Below are 19,475 nucleotides of genomic sequence, written 5' to 3' on the forward strand. Positions count from 1 at the left end.
ATGCAACCACAATATCCTGTTCGTACTCAAACATAATGGTTCCCGCTAGCTGAAAAAAGAAACTCGGAAAGCAGCATGCTGCTTCAATATCCCACCGGTACGGCAGCGCAAGAAACTAAACAAACAAATAAAAGCACGATTCTCTTAATGCATCGCGGGCGCGTCTATAACGGCCAGACATTTGGCGTGGCATATCTAGAAAAACTGCCGATTCATTGCCAGTCGTCGCCGTCGAGATAACGCCGACAAACAGCGCTCTCTGTTCTGCGCACTGAGGTGAAGCGACAGTCTCGGGGCGTGTGTACACTGCAAAAACTGTCCTTTAGATTTCTTCAGATCCACGAACAAGATCTACGTAGAACTTACAGATGGCTCTCATTATATGGAAATAGGGAGTACATATTCGTAACTGCCAACGGACATATTGCCTTATTTTCATTTAGGGAGAGAGTGCTCTAGAGTCCTAAAGAAAAAGAAAGTCCTAAAAGTCCTAAAGTCGAAAAGTCTTAAAGTTGACTGCGCTGTTAAGTTATTTTCCAACCAAAGACCGTCACGTGGCTACTTTTCTTGCGATAGCAATTATATCGGCACTCTCGACGGGTTTTTGTCGTCGCCGTCATGTTCAGTATAAAGTCCAAATTGATAACATCCCACCGCGCATCGTAGGTTCTACCCGTGAGTAAAAGCTCGCGAGCAGCGGCGACGATAGCGGCTGATGCAGAGATCAAATGAGCTGGCCTATCTGCGTCACTCGGAGGGCGCATACGATAACATCCCCCCGCGTGTTAGACCTGCCGTCGATGCTGCTCAAGCAGAAACGAAACGCCCCGCCCGTCTTGAATGAGCATGGAGGGATGCGAGGGGGGGGGGGTGCTTGAGCAGCAACTGCGAACTTTGATCCTAAAAGCGCGTTCACGATCGCTTGCGCGCTCGCTATCTCGCAGGCATCAGCAAACGGCTCGTATACTCTTTTACGCGCGCTCTCAACGCGAAGAGACTGCGAAAAGCGCACCTCTCCCTGGAGCGGCCGTATTCTCTTACACCAACGTTTTGTATAGTTACGCGAGATCGGATCCAAAACAGTTAGCTGCCAGCCTTCCTTCGTATAACATTACAATTTGTTGCCTTTGCATTCATTGCTTCGCGCTTGCGGTGAAACTGTGATCTTTTTTTCTTCAGACACGATGCGTTTACAGAAGGCCTGGGGAGCGTGCAACTACCACTGTTCTCTATGTGAGCGGTTTAAATCTTTAACCTTTTTTTCAGGTCAACCGAGAGTGGTTAAATTTGTTGCTTTGTGCATGTTACCCTCGCGAGCAACGAGGGTAGACAATATTTTGCTGCCGTCCTGACATACTGGCAGACTGTCTGCGTCTGTTTGCCGCGAAGTAGGCATGTGCGAATATTCGAGCACTAGGAATGTTCGAAGGAATATTATAGTATTCGAATTCACTTCGACACGAATTTAAGGTTCCGAAATTTCAAAGTATTCATAATGAACGAATAGGCGTATATTGGATGGCATGTAACCCACCTGTGAAGGTGGTTTCACTGCAGCCTGAAAGTGCAATGCCGTGAAAGCACCTAACCAATAAAATTGCGCAATGCCGCGAAGCCCCACTTCAAGGTTAAATTAACATATTACTCCGACATAGATTAATCATTTTCAGGGCCGTAACCAGAAATCTTTTTCGGGGGGGAGGGGTGGGGGGTTCAACCATACTTTATGTATGTTCGTGCGTGTGTTTGTATGTGTGCGTGAATATATGCGCAAGCAAAATTGAAAAATTTCGAGGGGGGGGGTTGAAACCCCCAACCCTCTTCTTGGCTACGCCCCTGATCATTTTTTAAGTTTAAAAGCTTGTTATACGGGCTTATATGTTATAATATGTTATATGTATAGTAACTTTATGGTGTGACGTATTTGATCGGTTATAACTTGCATCTTACTGAAATTGAAATTCTGCTACTATTTGATGCTACTAAACGCCACTAAACGTAGCGTTTAGTAGCGTAGCGCTTAGTTTAGTAGCGTTTACTTGCAGCAAAAAGAATGACAGTCGCACATGCCTCGTTCCAATTAAAAAAAAAAACGCTGTGCAGGTTAGTTGGGCCTCGACAATATTTATGCTAATTTTTTTTATATAATGTGTGATGCATACTATTCGAACTATTCGATTCAAAATTATTCGAGGTAATCACTGTTCGCTTCGAACCTAAAATAAATTTGCTTTTCGGACATCCCTACCGCGAAGGCTTCTGTGCGGCGTTCCACGGTGCCTAATAGACAAGGACACAAGGAACATGCGGCGCTGCTTCGTATTGGTGAAAAGCGTCCCTTTATGAAAGCCTCCTTTCGGGACTGTGGCACGGGAGTACAAACCGGTTCGCTGCAGCGGCGGCGGCCTGCGCATCAGCTTCTCTGCAGTGCACGATTGCTAGCGGCGTTTTGAAAACAGATGAGCAACTCCGCCACATAAAAGTAACATTTACAGTAACTCTAGGGTGCAGTAAAGCTTTAGGGTGCAGGCGCTCGCAGCGACCCGTAGCGGCTGCCGCTACGGTCGTCGAAAATTAAAGGGGGGAGGGGGTAAGGGCACCGGTACCCTGTTCCTCTTAGATCCGACCCTGGAATTTTCGTGGTTGTTGCAATTTCATTCCGAGCTGCGTCTTGAGAGGTTCGTGCATGCTCGCGTGCGACTGCAAATCTTTCTAGCCTCTCCAACGCAACATGCCTAAAAAGAAAAAGACAACCTGTTCCATGACGTTATGCAAAAGAACTCGTGCAATGAAAAGGCATCGATTCTCATTCAGAGCTTCTACGGATCCAGTATGCCTGCAAGAGTGGGCGTGAAACATCAAGGGAGGTCCTTCATGTGTACATAAATTTCATTTGACTGTTCGCTGATTCTTACTTTTAATTAATTATTTTTCTTTTTTATATGCACCTATCTTTTCCTTTCACTGTTTACATTCTGCGCGAAAATATCTGTCTTTGCGTCTGTTCATTTTATTTTTGTTCTTGATGTAACCGCTATAATTGTCAATGAATATTTCAATCATTGTACTCAAACATTACTGCGTGAAAAAGAATGTTAATCAACTAGAACGGAAACCCCGAATTTCCTACATGTTTGTTCTCTACGCCAGCATGTGCCGTTCAGAAGAAGCTAATCTGCCCGCATAGTCTCCAGAGTTTTCTTTTCTTCGTTTTACAATTTATCAGCGCCATGTGTGGCCTACACGACGAGCTTATACCGCAACAAAAAGCTTGGCTTCAACGGGAAACTCCACAGAGCGCAGGCTCACACGCGCGAAAGCACGCCAGCGAGCGGCAGCGCCGTCTGCACGCTGGATCGCGCAATCTTTCCACCTGGCAGGCGCGCTCACGACACTAAGAAGACCTTCCTAGCCCGTATAGTTCTGCGTTCGTGTGATCGTCGTGCCGAGTTCTGTTTGTGCGGTCGACTTTTAACGCGCTGCCTCGCATTGTGTGTATTGTGTGTTGGATTTCGTGGTTACTGACGTAAGCGCAAGTATACGCGGTACCAGGCAAATAGTCACCAGATGCCGACCGTGCGACTTGAATCTCTGCGACTGCTTTGTTCGGTGTGACCGACGGACGCGATTCATAGTTTTGAAGAACACCTTCTTCAAATGTTTCCGCACGTCAGTGAGTAGCAGCGCCGCAATCCTTTGTCGACGACGCGTTCTGTCGCCCTGGAAAATGCTTTGACGCTCGGGGACGGCCGGTAGCTCGGCGATTCCTCGCTTGGCGCACCATTGGAAACCGGCGGTCATCTAGCAGTGTACGCTGCCAGCGTTTTTATTGCCAGAGGTAAGTGAACGTTACGCTTCGTACATTATGAGTTATTGTACGCCTTGTCGCCGAAGAAAATCGCATAACGTGTTGGTAGTGTATGCGGTTGTAGTTGTGAGGATTCTGCTCGCGCATGACATTTGTCAAGAACGTAGTCGGTAGTGTTATAAAGTTTTGGTAATTAGCTCGCTTGCACGCACTGCTCTACGCTAATATTTGCTGAAAGGAGACAACATTTTTGTCAGGCTCACCATTGTCATGCGTTTTATGCATGTCTCTGACAAATTACTTGGAGTAACGCCGTGAAACCGAAGCTTCAACATCCATTTCGTTCGCACGAGCTCTGAAGGAATAATCATCAGCCACCGTGTGAATCGTGAATCGGTACAGTGGGAGAAATATAGTGTATTTAGGGATGTTTTCTTTAGGCGTGCATTTTATTTGTCATTAGTAACGTGACCCTCAAAGCGTTAGGTTAGCATTCTTGGACATTGCTTATCATCTTTCAAGCAATAGATAACATAGATTTGCTAAAAATGCAATTTCTGCAGCATGACATTGTATTTTGTTCAATTGGTTTGCCCCATTTTTATCCTTTATGCACGTTCACCTAATTTGACAAGCCGTACTTTCAGCTGAATTTTCAATTGCTTTTAGCACTATATGTGCGTCCGTGTATTGAAGTCCCACCTCTCATCGCATAATAATAGCTTGTGAAGAACGACGCTTGTCTTGAATTAGCCATTTATCAGAGCTCTTCCTCCCTCCTCAAAGGGCAAGGTGCTGCTGGCACACCTGGTTCGGCTTTTCTTAACCTTTTTTTTTTGAATGCTGAAGTTTTTTGCAACGTACTGCAGGTAGCAAACAGCAGTGCCTCGACAAACAGTGGAGTGCTGACCATGCGGTCCAGAAGGTGGCTGAGGCAAGTATGCTATAGGAGGTGCTTATTCAGGCAGAAGAAATAAGCATCTGTAGCCAACGTAAAGGTAATGTACAAAGTTCCATTTAATGAAGAAGAATCTTGTTTTGAGCTAGTCATGTCGAAGGGAAACAATGAGCGCTAGATAAATGAGATGGAAATGCAGAGTAACAATGTTATGTATGCCAGCAACCAACTTAAGTTTATTCATGCAAAAGGGTTATTTCCAACTGGTTCATTTAGGGGAAGAGCCCACAGTTTCCACGAATGGGCATACCTGGTAGCCGTTGCACAACCTGTTACTGTGTTTTCGCACTCATTATTATGTGCCACTTACTCTTGTGACGTTCCACCAAGGTGAAATTACTTCACATAAACAGCAGCGAGAAGGCTCTTGCTAGCCAGTTCAATTAAGACAGCGTTACCGTAGCTTTTAGTTCCAGTAAACCAGCTAAGCTGTATAGAAGAGCGTACTTCATGTTTGTCACCATGGACAGTGCATTTTGCCTGGGAACATGGCTTAGTTTTGCAAAGGAAAATGTTGCCTTTCTGTAAAACGTGGTACTGGGAAATGGCATTGTGCCAAAAATATTAAGGCTTATGACTTCTTGCAGCACGCATTGTTGTACAGGGATGTTAGCGTTTTCATAAATGCAATGCATGGTGCTTGAAGAATATAGCGGCCCACTTTAAAATTTATAACTTCATGATTTCAGTATCTGGGACAGACTTTACTGTATACGATTTGTTTCTGGAAAGCTTCAACCTATCTTGCAATTCTTCAAGGCCAATACTGAATTTGCTGTGTACATTTGGCTGCACATTCTCATCACTTATGCTAAACAACAGGCTTGAGTGATGTGTGGAATTCCTGTCAATCAATTTTATTGATTACCTCGGACGATCTACTCTGCTTCCCACAGTTATTGGGTGCTTTGTGTGCATGTGCTATGCATGCTAGAAATGAAAACAGGGAATGCAGCTGGCAGCATCAACGAGTACAATGCCCATAGGCTATTATGAGGTGGGAAATGTTGCCACTGCTAGAATTTACATTATGTGTGCATGGTACAGCTGATTGTGTAATTTAGCACTTTCCAGCTACTTACGCAGTTGGAGCAGATGTCGATCATGTTTACTGAGTAATGGCACGGCCACCAAGTTCGTGCATTCTGCATACCAGGAAACCTGACACAAAGCAACGTATTGCTGTGATGGCAGCTAAGTGAGAACGAATGAGTTTGTCTTCTCTGTACATTTGTCAATATCATTACACAGGCTTGTTAAGTGCATTCAAGTGGCTTTAGCAATGCACTTGCAGCTACAGAGCCAGTAAAGGCAGCCAATTTCATCATCAGAGTTCACTCTGCAAATCCCACTTTCCATAAAGGGCATTGTTTTGTGATAGCTTAAGGTCAAAACTTGCTCAATTAAACACTTCTTGGTGTCTGACATTACATGAATTATGATAATTGTTATATCTCATGTGAAATTATGCCATTGTTTTTTTTTCATATTCTTACTTTGCATACACACTTTACGACTGCACCCTCCCCAACCGAATCTTTACTAGTGCTACATTCTGTTATGGGTGAAAACAATTATTGAACTAAAAACCAGGCCAAGGAAAGCAGTATGATGCCCCGTAATGTAGGAGGATGCCGCTATTGCAGTGTTTAGTCTAGAGCTGAATTTAATGAGAAAGGGCAGCAATGTAGGTCATCTGTGGATATTTGCAGACCATAATTGTGTTGTGGTCATTTTGTTATCGCAGGAAGCATCTTCAAAAAGCAGTGCTACAAGGATGTGAGCAGCAGTTTCCCTTCAACGAACGGGTCAAATTCATGGAAGCCACGTGCCTGCTGCTTCTGGCCTACACAAACATGCAGCCACCATAGTAAAGTTCTTGCAAAGGTGTGAGACATCCCTATGCTGCATCGATTGAGCATGTTAATTGCCTGTTTTTTATAGCTTATAGTAATATGTCTACAAGTGTACTTCCTTCTAGTGTATATTTACATTCTCTTAAAGGGCCAGTCAGCAAGCTCCGACTTCTTTTTTTTACACCTCCCAAACAAGCTCGCTAATTCGTACAGAGGGCCGCAGGAATCACATTGTCCGAATGTCAGACACTCCACTTCTAAAAACAATAACCGCACCTCCTCTTCAGCGCTTGACCAGTCCTCTTTGCTAGCGAAGTGGTGTAATGTTGCCTATGAGCAACATTAAGTAACGCTGACTGTTGAATAGTCCTCTGCAATACGAAACGGCATTTTGGCTTTGTCATGATGCAGTATCTGTGGTTGTCACAAGAGTTGCGAATTGGTTTATCTCGCCAGTGCTTTTACTGTGCTTCCTCACCGCACCGCTCTGGCACAGTGGCACATCGAGGAAGCCCCTCTTCAGGACGGTCAGGCTGAGCGAGAAACTGAAACCAGCTGGAATGTTTGTTCTATCCCCTGTGGCTTCATTATTACACCACTTAATGAAAAATTCATGTGACAACATGTTCACGTTGTACAAGCGTGCAGTTGTCACAAATTTTAGACTCCGGGGTTGTTTAGGGGCCCTTTAGCCTTAAATTATGAAGGGTAAATTCACACGTCACGTGGTTTTCTTGCTTTATTTTTTGCAATGCTGATTTTTAAAATAGCATGTCAGCTTCTGTGAGTGGTAATTTATACATTTATCATACAAAACATCCTGCTATATTCAACAAGTGTTATTATAGATTTTTCATGGCACCAGAGCCACCTGCTTTTTGCCGTGTGGCAGCTACATGGAAGTTCATTGCTATGCTGCTTTGTTTAACTGATATCTTTTCAATCAATGCGTTTCACAGTCCAGGGTGTTTGGTGTATTTGCATCTTGATGTGTTTAATATCATACAAGTGATGGATTTTTTCTGTCTTCTAGTGTTTATTTGCAGCTATTTAACTGTGGTTTTCAGGGGCATATCTAGACAGGAACATCAATTCTGCTAAGCTTTGGTTCGAAAAGAGACGCTGAACAGGAGTTCCTTAGGTGCATGCCCTGAGCACCAGCCCTTTGGATTACAGAAATATCTAAACTGCATAATGTCTGCAGCTCCTTGCTTAATTGCATGTCTTTCTTCAACCTACAGCTCTTTCCATAATCCTTAACATTAACCTACATTACCAAGTGAACATCCCCCGCTGCAATACAGTGGTTATAATGGTCAGCTGCTGATCTGAACTGTGCGGGTTCCATCCTTGATGGAGTGGTTGCACTTTCGGTGGAGGTGCAAATCCTAGAGTTTCCTGTGCTTTTAATTTCACGTTTACATACAGAACCCCATTGTTATTATTACATCAGCAAGTGGACAGAGTGGTAATTCTAGATTGTATACATATTTAGTATAACAGACAGCTGAGCTGGTTGGTAGGTATTCATGTTAAAAAGGCAGGGCATGCAAACATGGACACAAGAGAGAAACCAAGACACCACTAACACCAACTGGAAAGGTGGACAGTGGCACAAAATAAAGTAGACACAGAAACTTATCTGTGCATGCCCAGGCAAGAGGCGATACCTATCAATCTGGCACGCGCGATAGTCTACGTGAGAGATAACTGCTCAAGCATTTGATTTCTTCTTTATGCTAGTTAATCGACGGTTGGCTCTCTTGTGCACTGCCATTATCGATATGCCAGGCCTCGACAATTGGACGCATTTCTTCATTCATGTGCTTGTACAAAACTGCATTCATCGAATTTTGGCGTGCATTTACGCTCTCAACAATGTAAAGGTAGATTAGGTGATGAGCCTCCAGTTAGTGATCTCAGCGTTTTAGGTGTCTTGACTCTCTTGTGTCCATGTTTGCATGCCCCATCTTTTTAACATGTATTCATATAGTGCGTAAGAGAAATAGGTTATCTAGTGAGTTATTTGGAAAGTAAGTTTAGGGCGAACACCAATATAGCAGTGTAAATTAAATTTAAGCGATGAATGCATCGGGCTGGATTAGGAAACAATATAATGGCGAAATATAGCCGTTTGCTCTTTGCTTATACTTGTCTCAGTTTCTTGTCTCGTATGCTTTGACAATGACCAGGTGTCGTGTTGGATGCTACCTATTGGTTATGAGCTATACATAGACAAAGCAGAGGCTGTTTGGATGCTTTCTAAACAGCTACCTCATGGGGAGAGAAAAGTTCATTTGGGTTATGTGAGGCATGCTAAAAAAAAAGTCGACTTGTTTCTGATGTTTTTGTTTTCCTGGCAGACATTCTACACGAACTTTCCCAAAGGCGGAAGGAAGGCACGCACAGATGGACGCACAGAAATCATGGGGCTGCCGTAGAAGCTGTGAATGAGCATTAACCTGTGAGTATGTGTCTTAAACATTTTGCTGAAGCCTTTTATTTTGGCTGAACATTCTTATCGATGCTTTGTATTCCCTGATTTGTAGTGCAATATTGTTACACCCTGTTGCTTTCACAACAGAGCTCTTTAGTCTGGTACAAGGCCCAAAAAGTTCGACCTAGATGACCAAATTGCGGCAGCTAGTTGTTTCCACAATTAATGCATTAGTGTAAAAAACGCAATAGACGGAGCACAAGAAAAAGGAAGACACAAACACTGCTGTGCTCGTGTGCCTCAGTCTTCTGCACTGCTTTGTTTACGCTCTGTCATACCAACACACACAAGCATCCATTTTAGCTTATGTAGTAGTCCAGCTCATACACTTGGTAACGTTCTCCAACGGCAGGATTATCGGATATCTGGCTTGTGAAGTCAATCTAAAGTGCATGCCTGTTCGTGTAGACTTGTGTGCATCCACCATTGAGATGGAAATGCAGCTGTGTTTTAATATTTTAGCCAGTATAGCTCGTGAATGGAATTTGGAGCTGTGACAGCAACACTTTTATAGGGGGTGAGTTACTAAATTATTGTAGACTTGTGTGCATCCACCATTGTGATGGAAATTCAGCTGTGTTTTAATATTTTAGCCAGTATAGCTCGTGAATGGAATTTGGAGCTGTGACAGCAACACTTTTAGAGGGGGCGAGTTACTAAATTATTGTGTATTTCTCAATGTTTGCATGTTATAAAAACATAGCTGGTTAAAATTAGTCCAGATTTTACGCTATTTCTTAACATATGACCTTCCGTACTGTTCGAAGGCATTGAACCATATGAAATGCTTTGTGCCTTTGTGTGTGTGCCGAAGGTTAGGAGTCATTATACTAGAGATAGATAAAAATAGGTCAGAGGTTAAAGTAAATTTTTCGCAATCAACTTCTTGTGGGCAGTTATTGAGAGCAGGGTTTTGAAGTAATTTAGCAATACAAGCAGATTAGTTCTTCATTTTAGTGTCTGACAGTGCACACTGTTTTATTTTAGTACCTATTTGGGTCATTTCATGCCAGTGTGCCAGGTCGTTTTTTGACCATTTCCAATATTTTGTAAAACTGGTGCTGTTATGTTTCAGTGTGGGAAGTAGTCATTCAAGCGTTATTTTCGGGGAAAGAATTGCATGATGCAGCAAAGACCTTTCAAACTTCGCATGCAGAAATGAAGCTGTGTCAGGCAAATTAATTGACACATGGCTATTGCGTCGAGCTATTACTACAAAGCATTTGTTTCTTTAACATAGTCATCAATCTTTCATGACTATGATAGTCGAATTTATTTTGATTTCAATTTATTCTATTTGCAGTCGTGAGGAAACATTGCAAAATGCACCATTTTTAAGTATATTGTAAAAAAGACAATGTTTCATGTGAAATATATTCACAGTATGCGTTCAGTGCATATACCAAGGGTTGAAAATGCTGCTGGCAAAAAGAAGCAAAAATGTCTTCAAATTGGCACTTGGAAGAAGTAGTGTTTGAACCCATATTGCGGGCTCTCTTTCACTGTGTAGCAATCCCAGCTAAAATGTTGCCTACACATCATAGTGTGCTTTCCTCGTGCGATAATTTAGACAAAGTTTTTAAGGTGTAATATTATCTTCAAGCGAAAAATAATTTTTTCAAATGAAAAATAACAAGGCTGTGGGAAGTTTCTTGGAGCTTTGCCTTCACTGCACAGCACATCATTGTTCTTGCATGGTATTTCAGACAGAAGTATTGCTTAAATCTGCAACATTTAGACTTGCACTATATGAGCACAGGGGCACCCGCATGAATCCTGTGCCAATGTGCTGTGCAGCGAAGGTCAAGGAACGAGACTCTGTGCAGGCTAGGGATTATTCACTTCAGTAAATTTTTCCTTGCTTACAACCAAGCAGCATATATTTTTTTTAAATGGAATATAAATTGCCAGCAAAGTATACCACACAATAATGTCTTGGCAACATTTCTGTTTGGAATGCTACTTAGCAAAAGCTAAGCTGCAATATGGGTCAAAAGCTATTTTTTCCGACTGTCCCTACTGAAAATTCCTATATATACAGGACCCATACATATGATGTTATTGGATACAGGTCGTATAGGGGATACAGGTTTATAGGTGATATAGGTTGTATAGGTGATATAGGTCGTATAGGTGATATAGGTCGTATAGGTGATACAGGTAGTATAGGTGATACAGGTAGGTGGATTATATGGGTGTTACAGGTGATATGGGTAATATGGGCCGAATCAGCGATTTGGGTCACAAATGACGTGCAGCAAAGGAACATATTGATAAGGACATGCCAGTTTATGAAGCGTATAATAAAAGCAAATATATACAGCAATTCAAGCTGTAATGATATCTCGCAGCAGTCTAATTATAAGAATGTAAGAATTCACTGTTGCACTTACATATATACTTAAAGAAAAACGATCAGGCAAGAATATTTGGTAACTGATTATTTATTTAAATCTTTAAGCATTTCAGCAATAAAACGGTTCATCTTTTTCAAACGTTCAGCTCCCGGCACTTCGTTGGGCTTCTCGGCCACATACTTGTTGAAGGCATCTGTGGAATAATGAGCAGGAATGTGAAGGAATTTTAAGCACTCATAAGTCCACATGTATGGTAAAAATGAATGTCATTACATTAAGCGAAATTAATGAAGCATGAAATACTCGCTTGCATGAAATACTCCTTCTTAGCCCCTAGTTGACACAGTTAGCAAAAACAGGTGGTGTACACTATTGTGTACATAGCGTGTCATAGGGTTAGAAGAGGACGGTTTAATGATGTAAACCACAATAGTTACGTAGTTTCATACTGATACAACATCCAACGCACAATACTTTTTTTCAGTTTTCATGACTTTCGAGTAGAACGTACGAAGGCAGTGAAAATGATAAACTTACCTTCAAAGATAATCAACAGAGGCGCGTGATTTGGATATCCAGCAAATACAGAAAATGTTGATGGCACATCATGGTGACGGTATCTGTCTCGGCAGCTTTGCAGAAGGGAAGCTGCGATGGAGTCTTGCATGTAGGCTGTGGTGTCCATTTTTCCGCAGGAAAGTTGCGATGCTAGGTCTGGTGAACAACCGTTCCGCCGAAACAAACTTCCATGTACGGCCACAATTGCAGCACATGAGTGAAGTATGTTCTTCACTCTTTCGCTGATAGCCTGTGCACATCGCGGTACTCGATGTCCACGAAATCAGAGCAAGAGAGATCGCAACTTACGAACACGTCCGCACTCGTGACGCTGGTGAGCAATTCTGAAGAAGGAAGTGCGGCGCGGAGGGATACACAACAAGAACTAAAGTGACCGTCAGAAATTTACACTGGTGTAACTGCCAATAAATTCTGCGAAGCTTATTTGTGAACTATCAAGTTTTCATGGCGAAATATTAGCACCCTATAAAATACAAATTGATCTTTTCTCGCGTTATTTTCTTGATCGCAACAGTAGACGGGCCTCCTTGCACCTGTGCAGCGAAAGTTTGCGACATGCGTTCTCAGAATTCTTCTCTTCCCCCCTCATGGTCTCGCCACGTGCAAAGACTACCGCCCGCGACTTACCAGACAGGCGAGTTTCGGAACAATAGGGCGCGCCTTTTCCCCCCACGGTCGGGAGAGCAGCTTAAAAATGCACGACCGTTGAAAGACGCGTTTGTCGAATCCGCATTCTTTTCGCGTAAGCCGGCTACCACGACGTGTTTTATCCCCATTTTTATCGTACTTCTCATGAATAAATAGTAATAAAATAATAATAATAAAGACACTGCCTGTCAAAGCATTGAATACACATTCCGATAAACATTGAATCAAGGGTACTTTTGCTAATTTTGGAAGGCAGCATTTTAGCGAATCATTGAAGCAAATGCACGTGTCGCACTTGACCGCGACACGATCCGTCTACACAGTTCAGAAACACGTGCGCCGCACAGTCAGTGCCTGAAAGCATATGCTTGCATGCAGTTTTATGTAATGCAATGCTGCTCCACTTAGTGCTGTAACTGTATCCTCAAGTTTGGTTTATGCCTAATTCAGGACCCTTATTAACGAACGTGTCTTATAAAAAAATGGAAAAATATGCGTAAGAGAAAACTGCAGCCAATAGTGGTGCTGGCCATATGACGCGCGCACACACACACACACACACACACACACACACACACACACACACACACACACACACACACACACGCGCGCGCGCGCGCGCGCACACACGCACGCACGCACGCACACACACAATAAGTTTTGTGAATTCTACCCCAGAAGCTAATGTAGGTGTCAACATCCCTCATTGAGAGCGCTCAATACTAGGTCAATTAAATGTGTAGTGACCGTGGGTCAATTAAAACTTTCTTAATGTATGTCAATTAAAAATAAAATGAGTGAGAGTCAACTGAATATTTCAAACCTAATGTCAATTCAATGTTTATTGAGGGCACTCATTAGAAGCTGCCGTTTAATTGACCAGCTATTGAGTCAAAAAGGCCTCGGTTCGGGGTCAATTGACACGCAAAGTGCATTTTTGTAAGGGGTGCGCGTGCAAAAAGATGTTGTACGAGGTGTAGATGAAAGCAGATGATAATGTGCTGCACTGCCACTTGTCAAGATAAAAAAAAAAAAGCCAGCTGGTTCGAGAGCTAGAGTGAGATGAAAGGGAATTTGAAAGATAACATTGAGAATTAGGTGCTGTCCTGCCACTTATAGAGATAAAAAGGCGAACTATTGATCAGGATGAGATTGTGACAGGTTTGAATGAGAGCGGATGAAAGAAAACAACTCCTGTGTTGATCCTATATGCCGCCATATAGGTCCTGGCCGGCCCTATCTGTATCCTATAACCGCCATATGGGTCCTCTGGAGGTCCTATTTGAGTCCTATATACCGCCATATGGGTCCTCTGTAGGTCCTACTTGCGTCCTATATACCGCCATATGGGTCCTGTTTAGGTCCCATTTGGATCCTATATACCCCCATACGGTCCTATACAATTCCTATATTTAGTCCTGTAAGTCCTGTATAAAACCATACGGATCCTGTATGAAACCATATAGGTTTTTTCAGTATACAGTTTGGGTGGAACGTTTCTGATTATTTTGTTTTTATAGTAGTTTTATGACAAAGTGGATATCTATTTACTTAATTATTTATTACTTGACAATACTGCTGACACCAGTAAGCAGTATTGCAAAGTGGGCTACAGTGATAAGTTACACATAAAATGATCTTGCTAAGCAAAAACAGGAGCATAACATATAAAAAACACAAGATAAACCAAGAACATCTATACAACCGTCTTAAGGAAAATGATAAGGGAACAGCACAAAATACAAAGGCAGTGAACTTTGGAAATCAACCTTTGGTATTCCATACGAAAGAATTAGTCTTTCTTCTGATAAATGTTAACATTAGAACTTCAGCATTTTGCAGTGTTTCCTTATGGCTGAAAAAATGTAACTTGAAATGCAAATTAGTAAACTATTTTAGCCATGAAACACTGCCACCTTCAGATTAAAGAAAGAAATATTCTGCATTAAAACGGGAACAAACAGCGCTGGACACGGGACGAAGAAAGAACAATAGACGAGGGTGCTGTCGCCTTCGTCTACCTTTTTTTTCCGTCCCGTGCCCAGCGCTGTTTGTTCCCGTTGTAATCATGTACTAACCAGCCCAGTTAGGTGCTATCCTGAAATATTTTGCTCTAATTGCTCAAAGCAATAACTTTGTATAAGTTATCTTGCATGACGCAGTTTCACATCTGTAGATGGATGGATGCTATGTGTGTTCCCTTTAAAGCGAAGCATTGACATGCAAGTGGCCAAGCTCAATTTTTGAATTGGCTTAATGCCTTTCCTACCTGAATTAAATTTCTTTCCTTAAAAAAAAACTTATAATAGGTAGCTTATTTTTCGTCATTGTACAAAAGACCCTGCAAGTTTGTTTTTGGCTGTTCTCGCTGCTTTTCCACTACCAATCCTCCATCTGTCTTTTACTGATTTCTCTTGTGGATGTGTTCATCTTTATCAAGCTTTCTCTAAGCCTAGGGCTTCATGAGAGCTAGTTCCCAATACGTACATGGGTGGACATTTTTACATTTATTTAAAAGGTGGTTCGTCATTTCCATATCTCTCTCACAATCAGTGCATGTGACGCCTACTTACTGGATCTCACTTTATGACTGCATATTCTAAGACAAGATTAACTCGCTTCAGACATTGCACTAGCTTATCATATGCTTCCCTCCTTACTTCGTCCTTATTCTTGCGATAGTTACTCAGAGCTTTTCATTTTTAGTATTTGCTATCCATTAAATCATCTCCACCTCTCTTACATTGCACCTAACGCTTATCGTGCATAAAGTTTAATGCATGCTCTCAGCATCACGAAATTTCGTCCTGGAAATTAGCACTTGACCACAGGTATGATCTTTTTAGCAGCATGATCTTTTTCAACAGCAAAAGAGTTCGTTAAAAAACCACCTTTTATACTTAAAATGGGGATGACTAATTCCATACCTCGTTTATTAAAGTTAACCTCTTTCAATTTCCTTACGCTTGTTCTTTGTGTTGTGCTTGCCTCATGGTTTGCAGTCTTTATGGATCTGGTATATTTAAAGAGTTGAATAGCCGGTCACCTGCTTATGACACTGCAGCTTAAGTATTGCACCCACTATCATTGCCATAGTAGCATTTGGTACAGTAGAGGTTTGTAATGAATGTAACGAGATGTGCAGCTCATGAAATAATTGTTGAACAACGAATGTTGTTGGAGCTAGTGATTCAACAAGAGGACTCCTCTTCAGAGGGGCAACGAATTGCATCAAGGTTGCTGCAACAACTTAGACACATCAATTTGTTGAAACATTGGCTCCAACAACAAGCTTTGTTCAATGGTTTGACATTTATTCAAGCCGCCATCTTCAGCTCAACTTTTGTCGCGTTAAGATGTACAGGATATACAACTGTCATGTTGTTTTCTGATAGAATTCAAGAGCTATTGACAGCAAGCCTTGCTTCTCAATTTAATTCTCATCCTTTACGTTTACGCTTTAATCTTTGTCATCTTCAGCCTTATTATATGTGCACTGCAGCAGTAGCCCTTCGCAGTGGTCTACAATTTGCCTCGTCTTGTGCGAGCCGATTCCATTTTATACATGCGCAATTCTTCATTTCTTCACCCACATAACTCTCGGCTTTCTCGGCAGCATTAAGTACGAAAATTGTAACTGTTAAGACTTTTGCTTCAACATCATGACAATAATTGAATATAATTGGTAATGCACGTAAATAAATACTCTTGCAGTTAGAACGTAGTGTGTTTAACCCTGAGTTCTTGTGTACTATAGCAATAAGTCTTCGTGAAATCATGCTGCTTGTTCTTCATATAATTAGAACGAGTCCAGAAATATCTGCAAAATACCGTTTCTGCTTTTTTGATTTCTGAAACAGTGATGCTAAGGGAGGCCATGTGCACATGCACCATGGCAATGTTTAAATGTGTATAAATTCTGAACATTGCTGTTGCTCTAGGTGTTTTCTTTCACTTCCTTTTCAGACGTACAGAAAGGAGCGAAGTGGAGCTGTCCATGGGCCGTGCACACAGTTTCATAAGCAGGCTTGCAACACTTTTGACAAATATGTTCCTGAATACATCTGCCAAAGTGGCATTTAAAGAAGCATGTAGTAGTGTACTTCACTGTTTATTTGGCATGAAGCAGCAGGTATGCTTCCGTCATCAGCAAGTTCACACAGTACAGTGCATCTACACATGGCATGCTACCCCCACATCTACCAGCTCGGGATGTGTAGCTTGATTGTAAAATGTTTACTTTGACTTAACACAACAATTATTAACAAAATGACATGAAAGTTTTGCCACCTATGCAGGCGACATTCTCAGTATACGCTGCCAAATATAAGCGGAGTTTGACCAGTCCATTAGTCGCACATTTCCTTGTAAACATGTCGTAGAGGGCTGCTGTTGTTGTTGCAAGCCAATGCGCCGTGATGAATGAACCATGATTCCAAGATTTTTCTTTTCCTCCGACCTTTGTACACGAGGTAGCATCGTCGAATTGATTAGGTCAAAGTTATGCCTTGTCATTCAGCAGCGTTCAACAAGCTCCGTCTTAGAACATGTTGCATGGGTGGTTTTCGCAACATCCTCTTTGTGTTCTTTAACCTTCGATTACCTTCTTCAACCCATTTCGCCTATGCAAGTTGTGTCGCAATCCCCACATTGTACTTCATAGATGATCCCGCTCTAATCTTCGGCGGTGTTTGTGTATACCTTGTCCTTAGGACATGTGTTCACAAAGCCCAAAGACCGCACACCTGCGGATGATTAGAGCAGGGTATTCTACAGAGTACGTTGTGGGGTTCATGACACCACTTACATCGGCGAATTGGGCAGGAAAATGCCAAAGACGTTCAAAGAACACAAAGTGGGAATGTTGCTAAAGCCACCCATGGAGCGCATTTTAAGACAGCTTGTTGAATACTGCAAGATGACAGGTTATAGCTTCGACCTTAACGATGCGACGATGCTGGCTCAGGAACGAAGGTGGAGGAAAACTATTGGAACTATGGTTCATGCGTCATGAAGCATCTGCTTGAAACAACAACCACAGACCCATACCGAACGTGTACGTGGACGTATGTGGCTAGTGGACTGGTCGACCTCCGCTCACTTGTTGCCAGTGTATACCGAGACTGCCACCTGCATAGGTGGCAAAGCTTCTATGGGATTTTATGGTGCAGTTGTGGTACAAAACAGTTATTTTGCATTAAGGAAAATGTGCCGTATTATATTGGACAGTACGCGCAGACCATTCTTTAGTATCTTAACGTAGGAGGCACGTAAGAAGACCTTCTTTGAAGGAAATTGTTTTATTCTGGTCACGGAACAGTGCTCTCATTCAAACAAAGTGACGGAGTGCTTTGTTTTATCTGTGGTAACGAAAGCACTTCGTAAGAAGACTCCTTTTTAGAGAAATCGTTTAATTCGGATCGCGGAAAAGTGCTCGGCACCGCTATACCTTCAGCTTTGTCCGTGTTTAGGGGCCAGATTTTTTGCAGTGTACTGTTTCTTTTGATTCTCTTTTATCTAGTGCCGCGTCACTGCATACGTCATGGCGAGACTTTTGAATTCTTTAAGGTCGATACGCCACGTGGTGTCGTTCATGCGAACTAGGCCGCTGGTGTCCAGAAAAGCTGCATATGAACGTAATGAAGCCTGCAAAAAATTTGGGGGACGCTTAAGCTTCGTACTGAAGAGATGCACGCGATATCCGGCATCATCCTCATCGCGCTCCGTTTCGCTTGGCACTATGTTCAGTCGCCCAGCTATGACATACCTACAGTGAAGGTAAAGGTTTCCCCCCTCTTCAACAGCACTTTTAGGACAAACACTACGTGTGTGTAAGAGTATGCGCGCACTAATGTGTATGCCCTTTGTAATGGGTGGCATGCTTTAAACCAGCAGCAATTACGCGCGTGATACTTTTTCGAAATTGCGACGCACCCGCTACGTACTCGCAAGGGAATACGCGCAGTGTGCCTTTTGTAATGGGTGGCCGGCTTTAAACCACCAACTCGCTATGCAGTTCAGATTGTGTGACGCCCGATGGCAATGTACGCTTGTACCAGATTTTACTGCGATATTACGTCTCGTACTGTGACGCCTGTACGCTGGACGCGTATATGTGTGAAGCACGAAAGTGAATTTGAGTGCAGTTCCAAGCAATGGCGTAGCTCTGATAAAGAAAGAAATACAATGGCATAGCTCGGTGGTAGAGCCCCTGCTTGCCATGCAGACGGCCTGGATTCGATTCTCACATGAACCGAATATTTTGTATTTATTTTATTTGCATTTTTCTCGATTTTCTGGTCACGGACAAGACGAGTTTTCGCTCACAACCAACGACACTGACACCGACGCCGACACCGGCATTTCTGCGAAAAGAGTTCTTTAACGCTATCGCGCTAAAACTGCCTGTGGTTCCCGTTTTCGACTTGCACCGGCACTACAATCGTCATCGCGTCCACCAACCAGTGTTGTGGGCTTCCGACATCAATGGAAGAAGACCGAACGCGCATTAAAAAAATTCCTTTTTAAAAATTTCTACTCACTTTCTAGAGAAATCTGCAAGGTTGGACACTTCCGACGGTACGCTTTCTATAGCGATAAAAAGAGAAAAGCGATGAAGGGCGGCAGACAGGCTCTTTCATAAACAAACCACAGTCTTGTGCACCGGCATGTTATAGAATTTCAATGGAAGAATAGAAGCTGCGCGGGCTCATTTCGTTATTATGCCATTTCATAACAAACAAAAAGAAAGCCGGGATACGTTAGACAAATT

This window comes from Rhipicephalus sanguineus, chromosome 8 (genome assembly GCF_013339695.2).
Source record: "Rhipicephalus sanguineus isolate Rsan-2018 chromosome 8, BIME_Rsan_1.4, whole genome shotgun sequence".
Taxonomy (NCBI): Eukaryota; Metazoa; Arthropoda; class Arachnida; order Ixodida; family Ixodidae; genus Rhipicephalus; species Rhipicephalus sanguineus.